This window comes from Heterocephalus glaber, unplaced genomic scaffold, assembly GCF_053883595.1.
Source record: "Heterocephalus glaber isolate CG9 unplaced genomic scaffold, H.glaber_assembly_v1.0 deba00000347, whole genome shotgun sequence".
Taxonomy (NCBI): domain Eukaryota; kingdom Metazoa; phylum Chordata; class Mammalia; order Rodentia; family Bathyergidae; genus Heterocephalus; species Heterocephalus glaber.
Genome location: NW_028258143.1, coordinates 32248572 through 32275744, shown reverse-complemented (window position 1 = coordinate 32275744; position 27173 = coordinate 32248572). Strand labels below are relative to the sequence as shown.

Here is a 27173-nt window from a genome sequence, read left to right as displayed (position 1 = left end):
GCCCTACCTCTCTCCAGCCCTGGGACTTGGGCAAGTGGCCTGCACTCGCTGGCCTCTGTATTCTTACCTCAAAAATCATGGGATTAAAATGCCAGACAGAGAGGATGCCTTGGTGCCTGATGAATGCTATGGAATGAAAGACTGTGGCATTATAATTCCAGGAAATTATTACTTGTAAATTGCAGGCTCCAGCTTGTTTCCAGGTGTGGCGGGATACTGAAGCACTGTGAGCAATGAACCAGTGTACAGGAAGGAAGGAAGTGTCACTAGGTCACAGGGCAACTAAGGGTCTGCCAGGATCTGGGCTCAGGGGCCTCCCCTGTGAGTGTCCCTGCTCCATGCAGCAGGTGATTTGGATTGCTCCTGGGAGCAGGTGCTTAGTGCTATCCACCCTAGCATCCTTCCTCTCCCATTTCCTGTGGGGGTGGCTGCTACTTTGGAGTGGCTTGCACATCTGGCTAAGTTTTGGTCCATTTCCCTCTTGGGTAGGAAGCACAGCATCTCTTGCCAAGCAATCTTAAGACTGCATGTTAAACATTCAATACTCACTGGAATTGTGCTGGGGCCAGGTTATTCATTTGCTTAAGAAATATCAGAAAAAGAAAGGAGCTGGTGAGCCCTGGTATCTGTCTGCCAACCAGGACTGGAGCACTGTGGACACCCCTCCTCCAGAGCAAGTGTTCAGAAGCTTTGCAGGACCTGAGCAGGGACTTTGAACAGCTGTCCTGTGCTGTCACGTTCTGTTCCTGCCTGGAGACGGGAGGCTTAGTGTGATTGGTAACTCTCAGAAGGTTGGCAGCTGCAGCTTCAGATGGGCCTCTGTGGAAGTGAGACCAAGAAGGCAGTGACAAGGTTTCACTGTGGCCTCCATCTGAGGCTCCTAGGTCAGTGATTCTGGACATCTTTTCATGAGCTTATTTGGCACTTAGCTATCCTCTTCTGTATGTTTCTTCATGCTCTTTGCTATTTTTAAAGTGGATTATTTGTTATTTTTTACTGTTGAGTCTTAGAAATATATTTTTAGATATATGAAGTTTGATAAATTATATATAAATACGTTTTATAAACTTTCATACATTATATATGAAGAGTGTCCTTATTATTGTAGAAACAAGTCCTTTATTGGATATGTGGTTTGCAAATAGTTTCTCCCAGTTTTGTTTGTCTTTTTATCCTCTTAGCAGAGTCACTCACAGAGCAAAAGTTTTTAAATTTTGATGTAGCCCAATGTGTTTGCTTTCTGTTACCATAACAAACACCTGAGATAAATAACTTGCAAGGAGGAAAGATTGACTTGGTCTCAAATTTTAGGAGGTTTCAGTCCATGGCAGTTTTGTTCTGTTGCTTTGGGGCTTACAATGAAGCAGAACATCATGGTGGGAGAATAGTGGGAGAAGCAGAAAGACACAGGAAGGGCTGGGGCCTTAGCATTCCCCTCAGGGCACATTCCCAGGAACCTAATTTCCTCCCACCAGGCCCCACCTCTTGGAATTTCCACCAGCTTCCCAGAGTGCCCTCAGCTGAGGACCAAGCTTTCCACACCAGGTACCTGGTGGGGGCATTTGTGCAGACCATAGTATCTAATTTGTTTACATTTCTCTTTTACAGACCTTTGATTTCATGTGTAGAATGTGTTCACCAGCTCTGAGAACCTGAAGGTTTTCTTCTAAAAGTCTTATAGTTTTATATTTTATATTTAAATTCATTTTGATTTAATTTTTGTGTAAAGCGTGAATCTTAGGTTGTTTTTTTTTTCTTTTTTGGCCTCTGGATATACAATTGTGTCTGCACTGTCCTTTGAAAAGGCTATTTTTCCTCTGTTGCACTGCACCTTTGTCAAGAGTTAGTTGGCTGTACTTGTGTAAATCTATTTCTGGTTTCTTTATTCTCTTCCGCTGAATTATGTGTCTATTCCTCTGCGCATACCAGACAGTTTCGATTCCTGTAGCTATGTAAGACTTAAAATTGGGGAGAGTGGTTTTCTCCCACTTTCTCCTTTTCAAAGTTATTTTCATTATTCTAGTTTCTATGTCTTCCCATATGACTTTTAGAATAAGCATGTCTATTTCTTCAAAAATTCTTGCTGGGATTGTGATAGGAATTACACTAAAACTCTAGATCATTTGGGGAAAGAACTGGTTTTTTACTAAACTGAGTCTTTCAATCCATGAATCCTATATCTTTCCATTTATTTAGACTTTGATTTATTTCATCAGTATTTTTGTAGCTTTCAGTTAAGCACAAGGTTTATTATATTTATATGTATTTTATTATTATTTGCACAGGTGTAAATGGTATTGTATTTTTGACTTCAGTTTCTATGGTTCATTGCTAGTGAAGAATCACAGTTGATATTTGTATGTTTATTTTAAAATTAATTTTATTGGTACATTTTAGGGATACAATATAATGACATTCACCATTGGAAATTTGTACCTTTACATAATTTCTCTTGGTTCTTATTTTTTCCCCATTTTGCTGCCCTTCCTTCAACCCCTCCATCCCTCCCTATTTACAAAGACTTTGTTTACATTTTTTCATTTTCTCATATTAATTCCATTCCCTTTTTTCCTTTGCCCTATCCCTCCCACTTCCCCTTCCCCTTTGCTCCATTTATTCCTATTTCAGATTATCTATTATACCTTTTAGTCCTTATTTACACTTTCGGTTTCTCACACTAGAGAAACTATTCGGTATTTACACATGTGTGTCCTATTTATTTCACTTAAGAGTATTGCCTCAATGTATATACATTTAGCTATAAATGACTCTAATTTCTCATTTTTTATGGCTGTGTAGTACTCCATTTTATGGAAAAAGCACATTTTCTTTATCCAGTCTCCAGTTGATGGGCAATTGGGCTGCTTCCAAGTTTTACCTATTACAAACTGTGCTGCTATGAACATGGGTGCACATATATCACTGTGGTATGATTCTTTTAATTCTTTGGGGAAGATCCCCAGCAGTGGAATAGCTGGGTCAAATGGGACTTCCAGTCTTAGTTCTTTGAGGTATCTCCGTATTGATTTCCACAGTGGTTGTACCAGTCTACACTCCCACCAGCAGTGGAGCAGGGTTCCTTTTTTCCCACAGCCCCACCAGCATTTGTTATTGGTTGATTTCATGATAACAGCCATTCTTTCTGAAGTGAGGTGAAATCTCAGTGTTGTTTTCATTTGCATCTCTTGAATGACCAGTGATGTTGAACATTTTTTCATATATTTATTTGCTATTTCTACTTTGTCTGAGAAATGTCTGTTCATTTCAGATGCCCATTTTTGGATTGGGTCTTTAAATTTGGGAGGTCTGATCTTTTAAAATTCTTTATAGATTCAAGATAGTAGACCTTTGAGGAACAGCAGGTGAAGATTTTTTCTCACATTGTGGGTTGCCTCTTCACATGGCTGGTGGTTTCTCTTGCTGTGCAGAAGCTTTTTAATAAGAAGAGATCCCACTTGTTGATTGTTTGTGCTAGTTCATGGGCAACTGAGGTTTTGTTCATAAGATCTTTTCTTACACCAATGTCTTCAAGAGTTCTACCTAACCTCTGTTCCAGCTGATTCATGTTTCTATTTTAATATTTAGATTTTTAATCCATTTCGATTTTAGTTTAATGCATGTTGAGAGATATAGGTCTAGTTTTAATCTTTGGCAGGTTGAAACCCAATTTTTCCAGCACCATTTATTAAAGAGGCTATCTTTCCTCCAGTGAGGGTGTTTGGCTCCTTTGTCGAAGATGAGGTGGCTGAGTGTGTCTGGCATTGTTTCTGCATCTTCTAATCTGTTCCACTGGTCCTCAGGTCTGTTTCTTTGCCAGTACCATGCTGTTTTTTTTTTTTTTTTTTATCACAGTAGCTTTGTAGTATAGTTTCAAGTTGGGGGTTGTGATACCCCCTGCGATGTCTCTCTTGCCTAGAATTAGTTTTGCTATTCTAGGTCTCTTCCTGTTCCAAATGAATTTTTGGATTGTTTTCTCAAGGTCTGTGAAGTATGCTGCTGAGCTTTCAATTGGGATTGCATTGAATCTGTATAGCAGTTTTGGAAGTATGGCCATTTTCGCTATGTTGATCCTTCCTACCCAGGAGCAGGGGATGTCTGTCCATTTTCTGATATCGTCTTCAATCTCTCTTTTTCAGAGTGCTATAATTTTCAGAGCAGAGGTCCTTGATTTCTTTTGTTAGGTTGATTCCTAGGTATTTCAGTTTTTTGGATGCTATTGTGAAAGGAATTGTTTGCCCTATTTCTCTCTCAGTCTGTAGTTCATGTAGAGGAAAGCTATTGATTTTTGTGTGTTGACCTTGTATCCAGCTACTTGACTGAATTTAGTTATGAAGTCTAGAAGACTTTTGGTGGAGTTCTTGGGGTCTTCTATATAGAGTATCATGTCATCTGCAAATAATGACAATTTGACTTCTTCATTTCCTATCTTTATTCCTTTTATTTCTTTCTCTTGTCTAATTGCCGTGGCTAATGTTTCCAGAACTATATTGAACAAGAGTGGTGATAGTGGACATCCTTGTCTTGTTCCTGATTTTAGTGTGGAAGATTTCAGTTTTTGACCATTTAGTATGATATTGGCTGTTGGTTTTTCATAGATGGCTTTTATCAGATTGAGGTAGAGACCATCTGTTCCAATTTTTTGTAGGGTTTTATCTAAATGCATGTTAGATTTTGTCAAATGCTTTTTCTGCATCTATTGAGATGATCATATGGTTTTTGTCCTTGGCTCTATTGATATAGTGTATTACATTGATTGATTTGCATATGTTAAACCATTCCTGCATCCGTGCGATGTATCCACTTGGTCAGGGTGTATGATCTTCTTGATGATCTTCTGCATTCTATTTGCCAGTGTCTTATTAAGGGTTTTTGCATTTATGTTCATTAGTGAGATTGGCCTATAGTTCTGTTTTTTGGTTGGGTCTTTCTCTGCTTTGGGGATCAAGGTGATGCTTGCTTCCAGGAATGAATTCAGGAGTATTGCTTGCCTTTCAATTTCATTGAAGAGTTTAAACTGTAGTGGCAGTAATTCCTCTCTAAATGTCTTGTAGAATTCAGCGATGAAACCATCAGGACTCTGGCCTTTCTTAGTTGGTAAGTTTTTAATTATGTTTTCAATTTCATTGATTGATATTGGGTTGTTTAGAATTTTTAGGTCTTCTTCGTTCAACTTTGGTATATCATACATATCTAGGAATCTGTCCATTCCTTCTGTTTTTTCCATCTAGTTGGCGTATAGGTTCTCAGAGTAGGTATTGATGATCCTCTGGATTTCTGCTGGTCCATTGTAATGTTATCCTTTTCCATTCCAACTGCATGGATTTGGGCCTTTTCTTTCCTTTTTCTGGTAAGGTTGGCTAAGGGTTTGTCAATTTGGTTTATTCTTTTGAAGAACCAACTCTTGGCTTCATTGATTTTTTTTCTATCGTTCTCTTAGTCTCCATTGCATTGATTTCTGCTCTGATCTTGATAATTTCCTCCCTTTTATGAGCTTTGGGTTTGTCCTACACTTCCTTTTCAAGAAGCTTGAGGTTCAGCATCAAGTTGTTTAATTGGGCTCACTCTGTTTTCTTAATATGAGTATTCACTTCTGTGAATTTGCCTCATAATACTGCTTTCATTGTGTCCCATAGATTCTGATATGTTATATTGTCATTGTAATTTAATTGTAGGAACTGTCTGATTTCTTCTTTAATTTCCTCTTGACCTGTCAGTTATTCATAAGTGTGTTGTTCAATTTCCATACGTTTATGAAATTTTTGTGGTTTCTTTTGGTATTGATCTCCAATTTCATCACACTATGGTCTGGTAATATATAGGGGATAACTTCAATTCCTTTGCACTTACTTAAACATGTTCTATGAGTGAGTATGCAGTCTATTTTGGAGAATGACCTCTGTGGAGCTGAAAAGTATATATATTCTGATTTGGTGGGGTGGAACACTCTGTAAACATCTGTTAAGTTTATTTGTTGAAGAGTTTGATTGAGTTCTAGTATTTTGTTGCTTATTTTTTGTCTATTTGGTCTACTTGTGGCAGTGGGACATTGAGGTACCCCACTACTATTGTTTTAGTGCTTATATGATTTTTCATGTCTGTTAATAGTTGTTTTATATAATTGGACACACTAGTGTTTGGTGCATATAGGCGTGATTGTCATTTCTTCCTCTTGGATTGTTCCCTTTACAAGGATGTAGTGTCCCTCTTTGTTTCTCTTAATCAGTATTGGTTTGAAATTCACTTGATCTGCAAAGAGGATAGCTGCTCCTGTTTTTTTTCAGGTTCCTGTTGCATGGATTATTGTTTTCCTCCCTTTAACTTTCAGTCTATGAATTTCTTTTTAAATTAAGTGTGTTTCTTGGATGCAGGATATTATTGAATCTTGCTTCTTCACCCATCCTGCCAGTTCATTTTTTTAGATTGGTGAATTGAGGCCGTTAACATTGATGGTTATAATGTATATTATCATTGTCATAATATATAATATATAATGTATATATTATTATTGTCATGACTTTTTCTTTTTGTTGGATTCTCCCCCTTTGCATTTAATTTCTTGTCGTGCCTGATGGATTCATTCTGCTGGGCTTCCTGGGGCTGTGATCCTCATTATCTTTTCCTCATTGTGTAAAATTTTTTGGAGTGCTGGTTTGGTATTCATGAAGTTCCTGAGGTGCTCCGTGTCATGAAAGTATCTTATTTCTCCATCCATTTTGAAAGATAGTTTTGCAGGGTACATCAATCTGGGTTGGAGGCTGTTGTCATTTAGGGCTTGAAAAAGTCACTCCAAGCTCTTCTTGCCTTGAGGGTTTGTGATGAGAAGTCTGCTGTGATTCTGATGGGCTTTCCTTTGTATGTAATTTGTTTCTTTTCTCTAACTGCTTGTAGAACTTTGTTCTTCTGTTGCGTTTCTGGAATCTTAACAATTATATGCCTATGTGTAGATTTTTTTGATCAAGGCTAGTTGGAGTCCTATGTGCCTCACTTATCTGTATGTCAAGTTCTTTTCCCCTGCTTGGGAAGTTTTCTACCATCACTTCTGTGAACAGTTTTTTTATGTTTGCCGCACTCTCTTCTGTTTCTTCTTTGACTCCAATCAGTGTTATGTTATTCTTCTTTGCATCGTCTAGAAGCTGCTGGATCGATTTCTCATGGTCCCTCACTATTTTGTTTTGTTTTGTTTTTGGGTACCAGGGCTTGAACTTGTGTTCTTGCGCTTGTGCAGCAGGTGGCGAAACCACTGAGCTAAATACTTGGCCCAGTCCCTTACTATTTTAAAGGAATTTTTCTTTTCCTGGTCACTCATTGCAATCTTATCTTCTCTATCTGAAATTCTGTCCTCACATCCTCACATTTTCTCATTCTTCTGCCTAAACTTTCAGTGGAATTTTTAATCTCCTGGTAATCTGTTTGCCTCTGTTTTATGAATTCTATTTGTTTCCTATGTTGAGATTCCATCATGTTCCTCAGCTCCTCAATTTTTTTTATCTGTGTCCTCTCTAGACTTACTAATCATGTCTTGAACTATGGGCACAATCTCTGCTGTTATCTGAAAAATTATTCCTGATTTCAGTTTTTCCAGATCCTCTTTTATTGCCAGTTCAAGGAGTCCAGGTGGTTGAGTATCATAGTGTTCCATCTCATTTCCCTTTGGGGTTTCTTTAGGTGATCTGGGAGTCTGGTTTTCAGCTTTGTTTAAATGTCTTCTCATTTCAATGGGGTGGGGGGAGGGATTTTTTTTATTAAACAACTTTATTATCAAACACACACATACAAAAAATTAAAACCATTCAAAGAATAACAATCCAAGGGCAAAAAACTACAATAATGTTCAAATACAGTAGAACTCAACCAAATCAAAACTGAAAAGCACTTATAAACATTTTTCCATATAACTTAAAAAAGCATCTCAAGCACCAACAAGACACCAGAGGATGTGATTCGTTTCAGAAAGTTCCCCAAAACTAACATTGAACAAATAATGATCTGGAAAAAAACTCCAGTTAGTTAGCAGACTCCACATAAGCCAAACTTCTGCCTAATTTAAATTTTGATAGTCATATGATACGCAATGGAAACACAATTTGAGAGATATGTTATTAGGCCATATGCATCCATGTGTACCCTTAATTACACTTTCAGTTTCTCACACTAGAGAGGCTATTCAGTATTTACACATGTGTGTCCTATTTATTTCACTTAAGAGGATGTCCTCAATATACATCCATTTAGCTCTAAATGTCTCTAATTTCTCACTTTTTATGGCTGAGTAGTACTCCATTTTATAAAAAAACCACATCTTCTTTATCCAGTCTCCAGTTGATGGGCACTTGGCATCTTTCTAAGCTTTCGTTATTATGAACTGTGCCGCTATAAACATGGGTGCACATATATCACTGGGGTAAGATTCTTTTAATTCTTTTTTGAAGATACCCAGCAGGGGGATAGCTGGGTCAAATGGGACTCTAAGCCTAGTTCTTTGAAGTATCTCCATACTGATTTCCACAGTGGTTGTACCAGTCTGCACTCCCACCAACAATGGAGAAGGGTTCCTTCTCCCCACACCTCACCAGCATTTGTTATTAGATGATTTCTTAATAGCAGCCATTCTTTCTGGGGTGAAGTGGAATCTCAGTGTTATTTTCATCTGCATCTCTTGAATAACCAGTGATGTTGAACATTTTTTCATATATTTATTTGGTGCTTTTACTTCTTTATCTGAGAAATGTCTGTTCATTTCAGATGCCCATTTTTGAATTGGGTCTTTGAATTTGGGGGGGGGTCTGATTTTTTTCAGTTCTTTATATATTCTAGATAGTAGTCCTTTGTCTAAGATACAGTTGCTGAAAAATTTTTCCCATATTGTAGGTTGTCTCTTAGCTCTGTTGGTGGTTTCTCTTGCAGTGCAGAAGTTTTTTTTAATAAGATAAGATCCCAGTTGATTCTTTGTGCAAGTTCCCGTGTCACTGAGGCTTTATTAATGAAATCTTTTCCCATACCAATATCTTCAAGAGTTCTACCTAACTTACCTTCCAGCACATTTAGTGTTTCTGTCCTAATATTTAAATCTTTAATCCACTTTGATCTTAATTTAGTGCATGGTGATAGGCATAGGTCAAGTTTTAATCTTTGGCAGATTGAAATCCAGTTTTTCCAACACCATTTATTAAATAGGCTATCTTTCCTCCAATGAGGGTTGTTGGCTCCTTTGTCAAAGATGAGGTGGCTGAGTATGTCTGGAGTTGTTTCTGCATCTTCTAATCTATTCCACTGATCCTCGGGTCTGTTTTTTTGCCAATACCATGCTGTTTTTATCACAGTAGCTTTGTAGTATAGTTTCAGGTTGGAAATTGTAATACCCCCAGCCATATCTCTGTTGCCTAAGGGAGGGATGTTTTGATGGCACCTGCTCAGCTCACCTCCTTGGCACTTGGGGCTGTGGTACAGCGGCCCGGAAGGTTCACCTCTGCACTGGGGGCAGCTCTGCTCCTTTGATATTTGTATGTTGATCTTGTAGTCTGCATTCTTGCTGAAATCACTTTTTAGTTCCAGGATTTGCTCTGTAGATTCATGAACTTCTCTACATAGACAGTTATATTATCTTCAAAACACTTTATCTCTTCCTTTCTGACCTTCATTCCTTCCCTCCCCTGTCCTCTGCTGAGTCACAAGCTTCTAGGATGATGTTAAATAGCAGAGGTGACTGATCATCCCTGCTTTATTCCTGTCATGGGGGAAAACGTTTTTCAGTACCAACTCTAGTATTAGCTACAGGTTGTCTTTGTAGTTCTTTATCAAGGTGAGGAAGTTATGCTCCATATTAGCCAATTTGTAGTTGCCTAGACATGATTCCCAGTAACCACAACTTGAAGGGGGAGAGGTTTAATTTGCTCACCATTTGGTTTTAGTCCATGATCAGCAGGCTCCAAAGTGGAGAGTGACACCATGGTGAAAGAGTTTAGTTGAGCAAAGCCGCTTAGTTCCAGGCTGCTGGAAAGCAGGGGAGAGGACAGTGCAGAGGGGGAAGCGGCCAGGACCAGATACAGAGTCCAAGGCCAGACCTCCAGACACACCCCAAAGAGTGCCCTACCATTCCTGGGGAATCTCAAAGTCAACCAATTTTCAACTGCACCCTCACTGCCAACCTCCTTGTCCTTGGGTTTTAGTTTTTTTTTTTTTTTTGATAATTTTTGTCATTAATAGTTACTGGATTTTGACAGATGCTTTGTCTGCATCAGTTGATATATGAACATATATTCTTTTCTTTAATCTGTTAACATGGTGATTACTTTGATTAATTTTCAAATGTGGTACCAGCTTTGTATACCTGGAATAAATCCCACTTGATCACTATGTATAATTCTTCTTAAAATTTATTCTTGAACTGTATTAGGTAATACCATGTTAAGGATTTTTTCATCTTTATACACAAGGGATGTTGGATTATAGTTTTCTTTCTTTGTATACTTGTTTCTTGGATGTCCATAGGGGATTGGTTCCAAGACCCTTTGCAGATACTGAAATCCTCAGATGTTCAAGTCTCTTATATAAAATAATGGAGTATTTGCATGTAAACTATGCACATCTTTCCATGTGCTTTGAATCACCTCCAGATTCTTTAAAATAGTTAATACAAAGTAAATGCTATACAAATAGTTATTAAATTGTATTCTTTAGGAAATGATGATGAGAAAAAAATGTACATGTTCAATACAGATGAAATTTTTCAAATATTTTAAATTGGGGATTTGGCTGAATCCACCGATGTGGAACCGCGGGTATGGAGGGCTGACTATTCTCTGTCTTATTTTGTTATTGGAATAATACTGACTTTATAAAATGAGTTGGGAAATGTTCCCTCTTCTGTTTTCTGGAAAAGATTGTGTAGAATTGGCATTAGTTCTTCTTTAAGTATTTGGTAGAATTCTTTAATGAAACCATCTGGGCCTAGAGATTTCTTTTTTGAGAGTGTTTAAATTATAAATTCAATCTCTTTAAGAGTTACAGAATATTTAAATGCTTATTTCCTATTGAGGAAGTAGTGGTAGTTTGTGCCTTTTGAGAAAGTGGTTTGTTTCCTGTACATTGCATATTTTTGCATGTGGAATTGGTGATACTATTCCCTTGCTGTCTTTTCAAAGTCTGCAGGGTCTAGCCCCTGTAGTGGGGGTTTCCTGATTGGCAATTTCTGTCTTTTCTCTTTGTCAGTCTTGCCAGATTTTTGTCAATTTTATTGATTTGCTTTCAAGGAACTAATTTTTTCTTTTATTGATTTTCTCTATTGTTTTCTGTTTTTAATTTCATTGATTTCTTCTCTTGCCATTAGCATTTCCTTTCTTCTGGCTTTGGGCTTATTTTGCCCTTATTTTTTCTAGTTTCTTAAAGTGAGAACTTAATTATTGTTTTGCGTCTGCTATGGTTTGGGTAAACATCTCCTGAAGGCCCATGGTCCTCAGGGCAGTGCTGTTGGGAGCTGATATGCCCTTTGGGAGATGGAGCCTGGCACAAGGTCTTTGGTTCATTAGAGGTATGCCCTAGAAAGGAATTGTGGGACCCTGGCCCTTCTTCTTCTCTCTTGTTTCCTGGTGATGACGTAGGTGCTTTTGCTCTGTCGTGCATACCGGCCCTAGTGTATTGCCTCCCCACCATGAGCAATCAATCATAGACTGAAACCTCCAAAATGAAGTCAAAACAAACCTTTTCTCCTTATAAGTTGATTATCCCAGGTATTTTATTACCATAATGGAAACCTGAGCAACATAGCCTTTTCTTTTGTCTTTTGTAAACTTTGGTGGTATGAATTGTGAAGTCTTCTGGCACCCATATTTTACCAGTATGAATACTTTACTTTCCCTCATTTGGAATGTAATTGTCTTAAAAGTTTTCTCTATAGGGCTGGGGATTTAGCTCAGTGGTTTCACTACCTGCCTTGCAAGCACAAGGTCCTGAGTTCGATCCCCAGTACAAAAAAAAAGTTTTCTCTATAAACATTGAGAATCACGTCAGAAAATGATATAATTTCTACTTCAGCCATCAAACATAATTTAGGGAACTCAAGAGGGAGTTTCTATATTTGCCTATACAGTATTTTTTCTAAGACATTTTCTTTAATTTTTTTTTCTATTTCAAGAACTTCCTTTAACCTGTTCTTTAGGGTAGGTCTGCTGGCATAAATTCTTCTAATTCCGTAAAGCCTTTTTTCACTTGGATGTAAGATTCTGGTGGATGGTTCCTTTCTTTCAGCAAAAGTGTTGAGGTACTTGTGGTTCCTATGGTTTCTAAGGAGAAATTGGCCACTCTTCAAGTTATTTATTCCCTAAAGTGAGGCGTCCTTTCTGTTTTGATGCTTTCAAGACTGTAAACTTTGTCTTTAGTTTTCAGAAGTTTGGTTATGGTCTACATGGCATAATTGCTTTACATTTTATCTTGTTTGAGGCTGCTCAGTTTCTTGAATGTAAGTTTGTCTTTTGCCAAACCTGTGGACATTTCAATCATTATTTCTTTGAATATGTTTCCAGTCCCACACTTTCTCCTCTCTCTTGGACTCAGATGAGCTGATGTTAGATGTCTCATAGTTCCATAGGTGCCTGAGTGCTCATTTCCTTCAGTCTATTTTTTCTCTGTTGTTAAGATTGAGCAATTTCTAGTCTATCTTCAAGTTCAAGTCTTTCTCTGTCCTTTATAGTCTACTCTTGCCTATCCATTGAGTTTTTATTATGGTTATGTTTTTTAAGGTCAAAATTTCCATGTGGTTCATTTTTAGGTATTCTATTTCTTTGCTGAGATTTTCTATTTTCTCATTTCAAATGTGTCCATGATTGCATTATTGTGGCACCACTGTCACATTTTATCATAGCTGCTTTTACCCAACAAGGGTAACCCCCATATCTGTGTCACCTCAGTGGTGGCACATGTTGGTTATCTTTCTCATTGAAGTTGAGATTTTGTGGGTTCTTGATACAAGTAATTTTCACCTGAACTCTGGGCTTTTGGGTTATAAAAACTATAGATCTTATTTATTTAAATCTCATTTCAGAAGGTTTGCTATGACTCTGCTCCTTTGGGAAAGGATGCTTCTGCTTTGTTGCTGGGGTGGGGGGCTCCAGGTTCCCTGGTGGCCTCCACAGACTCCTTTGTCAGTGATGGATGCCTTGACAGTGCTGAAAAGGGGTGGCCTGGGTGCCTCTTTACTTCTTCCCTCTGGGCTCTCATGGTGCTGCAGAATGGGAGTGACTGCCTCACTGTTGAGTGGAGATGGAGGCAAATGGTCTCCTCTAATACCATTTCAGCAGGGACAGGAGAGCTGCCTTGTTACCACCATATGGGTGTAGAAGCTCAGGATCCCCTCATGGGCTTTAATGACACCATGTGTGGGGGTAGGTACTTCTGTTACAGGTGGGGATATTTTCCATCTTTGCTGGTAGGAGTGGGGTCATAATTTTTCCTCATTGGTTCGACTAGAGTAATTATTGTCTGAGAGTCTCCAAGCTTGTTAGGCTGCCCCTATCTGATCCTTGACAAAAGGGAGCTGAACATTTCCAGGGTATTTTTTTTTTCCATTAAGTTTATTGGTACATTTTAGGTATAAAATACAGTTACATTCATCATTGGGATCTTGTACCTTTACACGATGTATCTTAGTTCTTATTTTTTTCCCCTTACCTGCCCACCCTTCACCCCCTCCACCCTTCCCTATTTGCAAAGACTGTGTTTCCATTTTTTCTTTTCTCATATTTTTTCTTTTCCCTTCTTTCCTTTCCCCTACTCCTCCCGCTTTCTCTAGTCCTTTAGACCTTTTCTTCCTATTACACAATATCAATTATACATTTTTAAAATTACAATATCAAGATTTAGACTACATTACCACAGATTTTACAGAATTTAAAAGGATATAAAAAGCATATTACAAAAATCTTTCTTAAAATAAATTTGACAACTTCTAAGAAGTACCTTGGAAGACAAATTAATGAAAGTGACTCTGGAGGAAATATAAAATTTGAATAACACCTATTAAAGAAGATATATTCCTAGCTTGAAAACCTACCTATATGACAACAACAGGCTCATATACATTTTAACTGATGAATTATATCAAACATTTAAAGCCGAAAAAAAGGAACACTTCTCCCCTTATTTTAGGAAATAAGCATTGTGCTAATACTAAAACTGGATAAAGATAATAGAAGAAAAAAGTATGAACATAGATAATAATTTGTTTAACAAAACAAAAACTATTAGAAGTCAGATATGGCAGTATGTAGAAGGTGGTTTTCTTATAGGGATGGCAGTTTTGGTTCAGCATTGGAAGATCCACCCCTATAAGTAACATTTTAACAGAGGAAAGGAAAAAGCCATATGATCCTGTCAGTACTTGCGAAAAAAGTATTGGACTAAATTCTACAGCCGTTCATGGTAAAAGCTATCAGGAGATTAGCAGTAGAACAGAACCTTCTCGACAAAGAAGCCATGTACTCCATACTTCCAGCAAAAATGCCTTATATGAATGGAAAAGATACAATGCTTTCTCCCTGAGGTGGGGAACAAGGGCAGATATACCTACTCTTCATTTGTCATTAAACTTTGGAACATAGGCCCAAACCAAAATAGTCTAGCAATAAAAAGAAGCGATTAGCATATGATTGGCAGGGTAGAAGTAAGATCTTTAGATGTAAATGAAATGATCATCTACAGAGAAAATACGCAGAAATCTCTAGGAGCCCCTAGAACTTGTATTTGAATTTAGCAGGATTTGAAAACACAAGGCATATATAAAAGTTCAGGTTTATGTATACTTGCTATAAGTGAAGAATTGGAAATTTCAAAGTTATGTAGGAGTACAAAGGACCTAGAAAAGTAAAAAGCAAAAAAAAAAAAAACAGTATTGGAAGATATTTATTACCTAATTTTAAGACTTCCTCTAAAGCTACAGTAATCAATGCAGTGTTGGCATAAGGAAAGACATATAGATGAATGAAATAAAACAGAGAATCTAGAAGTAGAATCACACCTATATGGTCCACTGAGTTTTGAAAGATTATTTAAAATTAACATTTTATAGAACTCAGTTCTATATAGAACTCATTTTATATAAACTCAGTTCAAGACCAGAGGAAAAGATAGTGTTTTCAGCAGATGGTACTAGAATACCTGGTATCTGTATGTAAAAAATTAACCTCAACCCTTTATTTCCATATATAAAAATAACTTGAAAGGATCTATGAACCTAAATATGAAAGACTATAAAACTTTAAGAAGAAATTCTAAGGGAAAATGTTCATGAATTTAGGGTAGGCAAGAATTTCCTAGGATACACAAAACATGATATATAAAAGAAAGAAATTAATAAATGAGATTCCATCAAAATTTAGAACTTTAAATGCCATCATTAAGAAAATGAAAAGTAGTCCTTAAACAGACCATATTTATAATACATATAACCTAAGACCAGAATATATATAGAACTCTTACAGCTCATTAATAGACAACCCAATTAAAAAGTAGACATAAGAAGATGATAAATAGCCTGTACAGATATGTATTGACTTATCATTGTCATGACTTTTTCTTTTTGTTGGATTCTCCCCCTTTGTGTTTAATTTCTTGTCATGCCCAATGGATTAATTCTGCTGGGCTTCCTGGGGTTGTGATCCTTATTGTCTTTTCCTAGGATACTGTCTAAAATTTTTGGAGGGCTGGTTTGGTATTCATGAAGTTCCTAAGGTGCTCTTTGTCATGAAAGTATCTTATTTCTCCATCCATTTTGAAAGATAGTTTTGCAGGGTACAGCAGTCTGGGTTGGAGGCTGTTTTTCTTTAGGGCTTGAAATACATCACTCCAAGTTCTTCTAGCCTTGAGGGTTTGTGTTGAGAAGTCTGCTGTGATTCTGATGGGCTTTCCTTTGTATGTAATTTGTTTCTTTTCTCTAACTGCTTGTAGAATTTTGTTCTTCGGTTACATTTCTGGAATCTTAACAATTATATGCCTATGTGTAGATTTTTTTGATCAAGGCTAGTTGGAGTCCTATGTGCCTCACTTATTTGTATGCCAAGTTCTCTTCCCCTGCTTGAGAAGTTTTCTACCATCACTTCTGTGAACAGTTTTTTTATGTCATCTGCACTCTCTCCTGTTTCTTCATTGACTCTGATCAGTCTTATTCTTCTTTGCATCGTCTAGAAGCTGCTGGATTGATTTCTCATGGTCCCTTACTATTTTAAAGCAATTTTTCTTTTCCTGGTCACTAATTGCAATCTTATCTTCTATATCTGAAATTCTGTCCTCACATTGGCTCATTCTGCTGTGTATTTCAATGGAGTTTTTAATCTCCTCATTTCCAGGGTTTTATCTGCTGTGCCTGTTGACATTTCTGAGTTAGCAGTGTCTCTTGCACCTAACCTGGAATACACATGACAATGAAACCAACCAAAAAACCTTCCCCCCATCTCATTGCCTGCTGTTCCTTGATGTTCCTAGCTGGTCAGCCTTCTCTTCACCTTCCACCATCTTGTTTTTGTGTGATGTGTTTTGTAATAAGAACAAGTATAACAGGGACAAGTGTGTCTGCTCCATGTGTCCAGACTGGATTGCAGATGGGCTTGAAATTCTTGCTTGAGAGAACTTTCCTTCTTTTTCCAGGGGGGTACTCTGCTTGTCAAACCAAGGTGAACATGTCAGTCCCTCTTTTTCCAACGTCCAAGGCATCCTGGAGGCAGACATGGGTCATGTATGTCCTCAGAACAATGGAGACCTCCCAGCTGCTGGGAGGAGAGGGTTTTTTTTTTTGTCGGCAAAAGTATGGACATGTCTTTTATACCTGCTCCAATGTCCTCAGATCCCACAGAGAAAGCTTTTTTCTTTTTTCTTTTTTTTTGGTACCAGGGATCGAACTCAGGTCCTGCTTGCAAGGAAGGTGGTGGAACCACTGAGGTAAATCCCTGGCCCTTGAGATCTCACTTTTTTGATAGCTCAAGGCTGAGATGATCACAGTCTTTCCTATGCTATGCACCCTGTGCTTGTGTTCTTGTGTCTATGTCACTTATCTTTGCTACTTTATATTGCTGGGACAAAAGGAGAAATTAACAAGTTAATCCACCAATAAGTTAAAGGAGGAGAGGCTTATTTTGGCTCATAGTTTGTAGAGATTTCAGTCCTTAGTCTGCTGGTTCCAAGGCAGGGTAGCATGGCAGATAGGCATTGCAGAGGAGAAAGAGCTCATGGCAAGATAGGCAGGAAGCAGAGCAGAAATCAAGCAAGGAGGAGAGTTACATACCCTTCCAGGCCATGCCCACAGTGACCTATCTCTTCCACCAGGCTTCACTTCTCAACATCACATCCAGCTATAAACCCATCAGTGGGCTAATCTACTGATAAGTATCATACATGCATGATCTAGTCACCTCCCAAAAGCCCTACCTATGAGCTCATGAGGCTTTGGGGGAACATCTAGATATAAACCATGACATTCCTCCTCTGGCCCCCAAAAGACTCATGTACATCCATTTATGCAAAGTGTATTTAGTCCATCTCTAAGAGTTGCCAAAGCCTAAACAGTTTCAGCATTGCTCACAAGTCTAAATCCAAACTCTCCTCTGAGATTTAAGGCAAACTCTTTACTGCAACCCCCTGCAAAAATGAAAAGAAAGTTAAATACTTCCAACATACAAAGTCACAAGATAAACATTCCCATTCCAAAAAGGAGAAATAGGGGGATAAAAAGGAATGGGACAAAAGCAGGAATGAAACCCAGCAGGTCAAACATTAAGTCCTGTAGTTCCATGTCCAGCATCCAAGGCAATCTGTGGCAAAATGTGAACTCCAAAGGGCTTGGGTGGCTCCACCTTTATGGTATGCTGGTGGTTGTAGCCCTCACAGCTTCTCTCTTGGACTGGCTTTGTTCACATCTTGCTGCTTTCCTCAGGTGGTCCACCCTTACTGCTTTTCCAACATTCTGGGGTCTTCACTGCACTTTTGGCTTCAGACTCACAGCTTCACACACTGCCTGCTCAGGGGCACACTGCCTGGCCTCCCAGGCCTTCTGAAATCTGGGTGGAAGCCTTTCTGACCCCACAACTTTTGTATTCTGCATGAAACTAACACTAGCATCATGTGGATGACATCATGGTCTGCTGCCAGCTGGAGGAGTACCTGAGCTCTTTTGCATCTTGCTGGTGCCTGCAGAGGCCTCTGAGTGCCTGGACAGCTGAGTGAGGTGAACTGAATTCTGGGGAATAAATTCCCATTCCCTAGACTGCTACTATTCTGGAACAAGGTGCCCAGGGGCTCTCTTCTCAAAGCAAAGTCTTTCACCTTTGCAATTTTGAGCCTGCAAAGGGTGGAGTCCTGCTGATTCTTGTGATGCCCTCAGGGCTCTATGGTTCTTTTCTAAAGTGGCTTTTTAATGCTAATCTTTTCAGCAACCAAGTTTGCCTCTATTCCATCTTTGTAGGCTGCAACTTTACAGCAAACTTCCCTTCTGGCCAAACTCAAAGTTTTAAAATCATTCTGGTGTACTCTTGGTTCTTAATTCTAAAGTCAGAGCTGGCTAAAAGCCCCCAACAGTAGCTAAACCACTGCCTCAACATTAGACTGCCTTGAAATTTCTTCTGGCAGATTAATTCATAAACCACCCTAATCAGTCTCCTGTAATGCCTCAGGACAAAAGCAAAATGTAGATAAATTTTCTGCTAAAGCATAACACACATAGCCTGGAGTCCAACTGCCAATCTTCCCCTCTGAAACTTCCCGAGCCTGGTCTTTACTGGCTGCATTTCTATCAACATACTGGTCTTCTGTGCTCTGACCAGAATCTCCCATCAAGCTTTGCTCACAGCGCTCTAGAACTGCTTCTTCCTGTGAACCAGTTCCAAAGGGTTCTGAACCACAGAGCCAGGTAGTGTCACAGCAATGACCTCACTTGTCTGGTACCAAAGTCTGTCTCAGTTACTTTCTCATCACTGGGATTCAATACCTGTTATGCACAAATTAAGGGAGGAAGAGTTTATTTTGGCTCACATTTTGAAGAAATTTCAGGTTGGCTGGCTCCAAAGCAGGTGGCATGGCAGAGGAGGCTTGCTTAGTGCCCGGCAATGAAGCAGAGAGAATGATCAAGGGAGGAGGGAAGGAGAGAGATCATTCACAGCTATGCCCACAGTGACCCATCTCTTCTCACCAGGCTTCATCTCTCAACATCACACTCAAGTATAAACCCATCAGTGATCCAGTATCACACACCCATGGTCCAGTCACCTTCAAAAGTCTCCCCTCCCCCATGAGTGTATAAGGCCTGGGGATATTATAGACAGCTGAGTTAGGTAGAAATGTTACAGGCAGTCAGATAGGGCTAGGTCCATGAGAGAGTCAAGACAAAGATGAAATACACCAAGAGATGGTCTGTTGGAGACCAGGCCCAAGATAAAGACAAGATGACCAGATCTGTATACTTCCTCAAAGGATGAACACTGGGCCTAATGAAGTTTAGATAGACATCAGCCACGCGGGTGGGTGACCAGAGACCTCTGAACCCATCATTTTCCTAGGGGAAATCTTTGTTCTTTCCATGCACACTTGTTATGTGACTCATTTTCCAATTGGACCACTATTACCTAAGTGGCTATACTTGTAACCTTAATGGTTGATCCTGTCTGTGGCCCACATTGTACCCATTTGAGTTTCACTCTGCAAAACTCCTCTATAAAGTGGGGGCCCTGGGCTACCCACTCAGGTCCCCTCCTGCCCCTCCAGAGCTTTTCTATCATATCTTCCTATTTTTAACCTCTGTTATTCCTAGAATTCATTCTTTGATTTTTAGAAAACAAGAGCTCAGTGTATCAGACAGCTAACAGGTTGGGAGATATAATATTACATATTTCATCTCTGATATTATTTCCTGTATCAAGGGACATCTAGGTAAAAAGCATAACATCACTGTTTACCCATTTGTGTGGCCTCCACATAGAGAGACATACATCCTGAGGTCCTTGTCCCAGTACCATTTTATTATTTTTCTTCCCCTAAGCTAACTGCTAACTGTGGGGATCAGTGGGGTTCTGGAGGAGCTGTTTTGCTGGGAATCATCTTTGGAAGCTTGGGTTAGGAAGAGTGTCTGTGAAGTCATCTGGCTTCCTAAGTGTGACCTGTGGGAGCCTTCCAAGCCCTCAAATGATAAAGATCTGTGGGAGATTTTTCTCAGGGAGTCAAGACAGTTAACACTTCTATCTTGTCTTATACCAAGTCTCAAATTCCAAGAGACTCTAAATGACAAAGAAGAGAGTTTGGGATTAAAACAAATAATTATCTGCCATTTCAATTACCTACAGTTTGCATATTGAGCCTTTCTCAGTGGGAGTCAGAAGATTATCAAAAGGAAGAAATGAAGAAGATACTAATTTGTGGGAAGTCTTAAAAGAGTGTTGCTAAATGATTATGCTCATAGAGCAGGGGCTGGAGTTGGCATTGGTGGGAAGGGAGGGCAGGGTGGAAAGACTCCTTCATTGGCCTTCATCCGGTGCTCCTCTCTGTGGGTCAGCCAAGCAGCGTGAAGCTCCTCTGCTGTGTTCCGGTTCCTGCCCACACAGCATGGTGAGGTCCCAGGAGCGGCTTGGAGCCCCGCCTCCATCCGGCACTCTGCTTAGCCCCGCTGGCGCCTGCAAGGCCCAGTCCCCCCCCACCCCCAGCTCTTCTGCTACCTGATCCCACAAAGAGGCACAGGGGATTATACTTCACATAGTTAAATGTGATACATTAATAACTACCACAAATTGTCATTTTCTAAGCTGCACTTGATGCTATGGTATTGCTGATTGTAACATTTGGCCTAACATGTTGTGATTGATCTAATCAGTTTTCCTTCCTGGTATAAGGAAAATAAAATAGCCTCAGAGTCATTAGAGCCTCAAAACCTAAAGACAAACCATATCTGGAAGACACCTCTGAAAAGCAATCATTCCACAAGGGTTTTAAACATAAACAACAAAGATACCTGCATTAAGCAATTTTGAAATATCAACCCAGGAATTAAACCAAGGACAGTACCAAAAAACAAAAATGAGAAGACATTCAAGTAAGGCACAAATGCAGGCTTCCATGCCATAAAAAGGAAATTCTGGGGGAAATGAGGTGGAAAAGTCAGATAATCAACCACCTGGACACCCTGAACTGATAGCACAGGAAGTAACAAAGCAGATACATGGGGCTCTAGAAAAATTCAAAGCAGAAATAATCTCCCAGATAAATACAGAGATGGTGAGTAGAGTGAAAGACATGATTAGAGGCTCTAGAGCAGAAACAGATAAGAAAATAGATGAAATCAGAAACATGCTGGAAGCCATGAATGCCCAGCATAAGAAAGAAATGGAAACCATGATCACCCAACATAAGAAAGAAATGGATTCCATGAAACAGATTCAAACAGATATTCAGGAGATTAAAAACTCCCTTGAAAGCATGCAGAGCAGACTAAGAGAATCTGAAGACAGAATATCAGATATAGAAGACAGGATTGCAGTTAAGGACCATGAAAACAGAGATTTCTTAAAGATAGTAAGGAACCATGAGAAATCAATCCAACAGCTGCTAGATGATGCAAAGAAGAATAACCTAAGACTGATAGGAGTCCATGATAAAACAGGAGAAAGTACAATTGACATAAAAAACTGTTCACAGAAGTAATAGTAGAAAACTTCCCAGACAGAGGTGGAGAATTGGAAGTTCAGATAAGTGAGGCATATAGAACTCCATCCAGCCACGATCAAAAAAAATCTACACCTAGACATATAATAGTCAAGATCCCAGAAAGCCAACAGAAGAACAAAATTCTACAGGCAGTTAGAGAAAAGAAACAAATCACCTACAAAGGAAAGCCCATCAGAATCATGGCAGATTTCTCAACACAAACCCTCAAATCAAGGAGAGCCTGGAATGAAGTATTTCAAACCCTAAAGGAAATAACTTCCAACCTAGACTGTTGTATCCAGCAAAATTATCTTTCAAAATCAATGGGGAAATTAGATACTTTCATGACAAAGAACACCTGAGAAATTTCATGAACACCAAACCAGCACTCCAAACAATTTTATGCAATATCCTAGAAAAAGACAATGAAGGTCACAACTCCATGAGGGCCAACAGAGAGAAGATACCACACAAGGTAAGGCTCTAAAGGGAAAGGGGGAAAAATAAGAAATAAAAGAGCCAACAACGATAAAATATCATGGCAAGAATGAGTCAATATCTCTCAATTATAACTATCAATGTTAATGGCCTCAATTCACCAATCAAAAGAAACAGACTGACAGAATGGATTAAGAAGCAAAACCCAGCAATATGCTGTATACAAGAAACACACCTAACTCAAAAGGAAATTCATAGACTGAGAGTAAAAGGATGGAAAACAGTTCTCCACACGACAGGAACCCAGAAAAAAGCAGGGGTAGTAATCTTATTTGCAGACAAAGTAGATTTCAAACCAAAACTAATTAAGAGAGACAAAGATGGTCACTGCATCCTTGTGAAGGGAACAATCCAAGAGGAAGAGATGACAATCCTAAATATTTATGCACCAAATGCGAAAGCCCCCAATTATAAAAAACAAATACTAATGGGCATGAAAAACCAAATAAACAATAACATAATTCTAGTGGGGGATTTTAACACGCCTCTATCACCAATAGACAGATCATCTAGAAAAAAATATTAACAATAAAATTCTAGAACTGAACCAGGCTATGAAAAAATGGACTTAATAGATGTTTATAGAGTGTTCGACCCCACAAAATCACAATACACATTCTTTTCAGCTGCACACGGGTCATTCTCCAAAATACTAGCTCATAGGGCATACTAGCTCATAGGGCAAATCTAAGTAAATGTAAAAGAATTCAAGTTATCCCCTGTATATTTTCAGACCATAGTGAAATAAAATTGGAGATCAATAACATAAGAAACCGCAAAGCACCCACAAACATTGAAATTGAATAACACTCTCCTGAACAACTAATGGGTGACAGAGGATATTAAAGAAGAAATTAGACAGTTTCTACAAGTAAATGATAATGCCAGTACAACATACAGGAATCTGTGGGACACAATGCAAGCAGATCTAAGTGGGAAATTCATAGCAGTGAATGCTCATATTAGGACAACAGAGAGAACTCAGTTAAATAACCTAATGCAGAACCTCAAGCTCCTAGAAAAAGAAGAGCATAACAAACCCAAAGCTCATACAAGAAAGGAAATTATAAAGATCTGAGCAGAAATCAATGCAATGGATACTAAGAGAATGATACAAAAAAATCAATGAATCAAAGAGCTGGTTTTTTGAAAGAATAAATAAAATTGATAAACCTTTAGCCAATCTTATCAAAGGAAAGAAAAGACTCAAATCCATGCAACTAAGAATGAAACAGATGAAGCCATAACAGATCCAGCAGAAATTCAGAGGATCATCAGTACCTACTTTGAGAACTTGTACTCTAATAAAATAGAAAACACAGAAGAAATGGACAGATTCCTAGATACATACGAATTGCCAAAGTTAAATGAAGGATATAGAAATTCTAAACACCCCAATAACAATGAGTGATATTGAAAATGTAATAAAAATTTACCAACAAAGAAAAGCCAAGGTCCTGATAGGTTCACTGCTGAATTCTACAAGACATTTAAAGAAGAACTATCACCATTACTCTTTAAACTCATCAAGGAAATTGAAAGGGATGCAAGGCTTCCAAATTCTTTCCTGGAAGCAAGTGTTACTTTGGTTCCAAAACCAGGGAAAGACCCAACCCAAAAAGAGAACTACAGACCAATCTCCCTAATGAACATAGATGCAAAAATCCTCCACAAGATACTGGCAAACAGAATACAGAGTGTCATCAAGAAGATCATACACCCCGACCAAGTCGGATTTATCCCAGGGATGCAAGGATGGTTCAACATCCATAAATCAATAAATGTAATACACTATATTAACAGAGACAAGGACAAAAACCATATGATCATCCCAATAGATGCAGAAAAGGCATTTGACAAAATTGAGCACCCATTCATGATAAAAACGCTACAGAAAATTGGAATAGAAGGTCTTTATCTTAACCTGATTAAGGCTGTCTATTAAAAACCAACAGCCAACATCATACTAAATGGTCAAAAACTGAAAACTTTCATGCTAAAATCAGGAACAAGACAAGAATGCCCACTATCACCACTCCTGTTCAATATTGTTCTGGAAACATTAGCCATAGCAATTAGACAAGAGAAAGAAATAAAAGAAATAGGATAGGAAAGGAAGAAGTGAAACTGTCATTATTTGCTGATGATATGATACTTTACATAGAAGACCCAAAAAACTCAGTCAAAAGTCTTCTAGACCTAATCGACAGATTCAGTAGAGTAGCTAGATACAAGGTCAACACTCAAAATACAATAGCCTTCTTATATGCAAATAGCAGACCCATTGAGAGAGAAATTTGGGAAATAAATCCTTTTACAATAGCATCTAAAAAAATGAAATATTTAGGAATCAACCTAACAAAGGAAGCAAAAGACCTCTACACTGAAAACTACAGCACTCTGAAGAAGGAGATCGAAGAGGATATAAGAAAATGGAAAGGTATCCCTTGTTTCTGGGTAGGAAGATCAATATAGTGAAAATGTCCATACTTCCAAAACTACTATATAGATTTAATGCAATACCAATTGAAATTCAAACAATATACTTCACAGAACTAGAGAAAACAATCCAAAAATTCATTTGGAAGCAGAAGAAACCTAGAATAGCAAAAACAATTCTAGGCAACAGAGACATAGCTGAGGGTATCACAATCGCCAACTTGAAACTATACTACAAAGCTACTGTGATAAAAACAGCATGGTACTGGCAAAGAGACAGACCTGAAGATCAGTGGAATAGATTAGAAGATGCAGAAACAACTTCAGACATCCTCAGCCACCTCATCTTTGACAAAGGAGCCAATCACCCTCATTGGAGAAAAGATAGCCTGTTCAATAAATGGTGTTGGAAAAACTGGATTTCAACCTGCCAAAGATTAAAACTAGACCCATACCTATCACCGTGCACTAAACGAAGACTGAAGTGGATTAAAAAGCTAAATATCAAGACAGAAACAGTAAACTTGCTGGAAGATAAGTTAGGTAGAACTCTCAATGACATTGACAAAGGAAAAGACTTTATGAACAAAACTTCAGTAGCATGGGAGCTAGTACAATGAATCAACAGCTGGGATCTCATCTTATTAAAAAGCTTCTGCAGTACAAGAGAAACCACCAACAGAGCTAAGAGACAACCTACAATATGGGAAGAAATTTTTAGCAGCTGTACCTCAGACAAAGGTCTACTATCTAGAATATATAAAGAACTGAAAAGAATCAGACCCCCCTAATTCAAAGACCCAATTCAAAAATGGGCATCTGAAATGAACAGACATTTCTCAGACAAAGAAGTAAAAACAACAAATAAATATATGTAAAAATGTTCAACATCACTGGTCATTTGAGAGATCCGGATGAAAACAACACTGAGATTCCACCTCACCCCACAAAGAATGGCTGCTATCAAGAAATCAACCAATAACAAGTGCTGGCAGGGCTGTGGAGAGAAAGGAACCCTTCTCATTTGTTGGTCGGAGTGTAGACTGGTGCAACCACTGTGGAAATCAGTATGGAGATACCTCAGAGAACTAGGACTAGAGGTCCTATTTGACCCAGCTATTCCTCTGCTGGGGATCTTCCCCAAAGAATTAAAAGAATCATACCACAGCGATATACGTGCACCCATGTTTATAGCGGCACAGTTTGTAATAGCTAAGGTTTGGAAACAGCCCAAGAGCCCATCAACTGGAAACTGGATAGAGAAGATGTGGTTTTTTTTTATAAAATGGAGTGCTACTCAGCCATAAAGAATGAAAAACTAGAGTCATTGAGAGTGAAATGGATGCATATCAAGGCCATACTCTTAAGTGAAATAAATAGGACACACATGTGTAAATACAGAATAGTATCTCTAGTGTGAGAAACTGCAAGTGTAAATAAGGATGAAAATGATTAATGCAAATAATTGATAATTTGAAGTAGGAAAAGTTCCAAAGGTGTAAGGTTGGTGGGAGGGGAAGGGGAAAGGGAAGAAGGGAAAGGAAAAATTATAAGAAAGAAAGAAAAAAAGGAAACAAAGTCTATGTAAATAGGGAAGAGTGGTGGGGGTGAAGGGCTCATAGGCAATGGGGGAAAAAATAAGAACCAAGATACATCATGTTCAGGTACAAACACCCAATGATAAATGTAAATGTATTGTATAACTAAAATGTACCAATTAATATATAAATAAAAAAAAGACTCCTTCATCACACAGTGCTGGGCTAGAGCAGGAGTCCTGGGTGTGAGGTTTGTCTTTGTCCTCCTGGGTCCTTCTACTGTGTGATCTTAGGTGAATTCCTACTCTTTGCCTTTGGTCTCATCATTCCTCATCTAAGACATTTGCCCTTGTCCTCCAACCTAGAGCTCTGGGAAGCTGAAGCCTGACTTCCTTAAAATTCCTCAGTGGCTTCTTGTGGTTTTTTTTTTTTTTTTGGTACTGGGGATCGGACTCGGGTCCCTGTGCTTGCACAGCAGGTGGTGAAAGCACTGAACTAAATACCCAGCCCTTTCTCAAGCATTAAATTTTTTTGTTTTTGTTTTTGGTACCGGGGATCGAACTCGGGACCTTGCGCTTGTGTGGCATTTGCCGGAACCACTGAGCTATTTCCACAGCCCTCAATGGCTTCTTGTGGATACTTGCATCCTGTGCAAACTCTAAAAGGCTTCCTGGGTGTGGCCCATCTGTCTGTCTCTCTCTGCCCACACTTGTGGTTTCTATTGTGGGCGAAACTCTGCTTATCTCTGGGCCTGGCCTGTGCTGTTCCAGGTCTAGAATGCTATTCCTACCATGTCCCCTTTCTCACTCATTCTTATGGTTTACATCTATAATGTCCCCCAGAGGCCTCAAGTGCTTGGAGGGAAGGCTTGGAAGCTGACTGGATTGTGGGAGCTCTGTAGCTGACTTGCCTTTAGGAGGTGGGATTGGGGGTAGGTCATTTGGGCACAAACTAGGTGGGTGTATCTCCCTCTTCCACTCCTCCCTTCTCTCCTGGCTTCCTAGCCACCCTAATGTGAGCAGCGTTCGCCAC

The 27173-nt window shown here is 38.8% G+C and overlaps 1 long non-coding RNA gene across 1 annotated transcript in view; it reads left to right on the top strand.

Annotated features, from left to right (window-relative positions):
* Positions 1 to 627: 627 nt before the first annotated feature.
* LOC101717575 (uncharacterized) overlaps positions 628 to 27173 on the top strand; it is a 150993-nt gene continuing 124447 nt past the window's right edge. The window contains exon 1 of the long non-coding RNA XR_204793.3: positions 628 to 884. This is a non-coding gene — a long non-coding RNA (uncharacterized LOC101717575). The remainder of the gene's footprint in view (positions 885 to 27173) is intronic.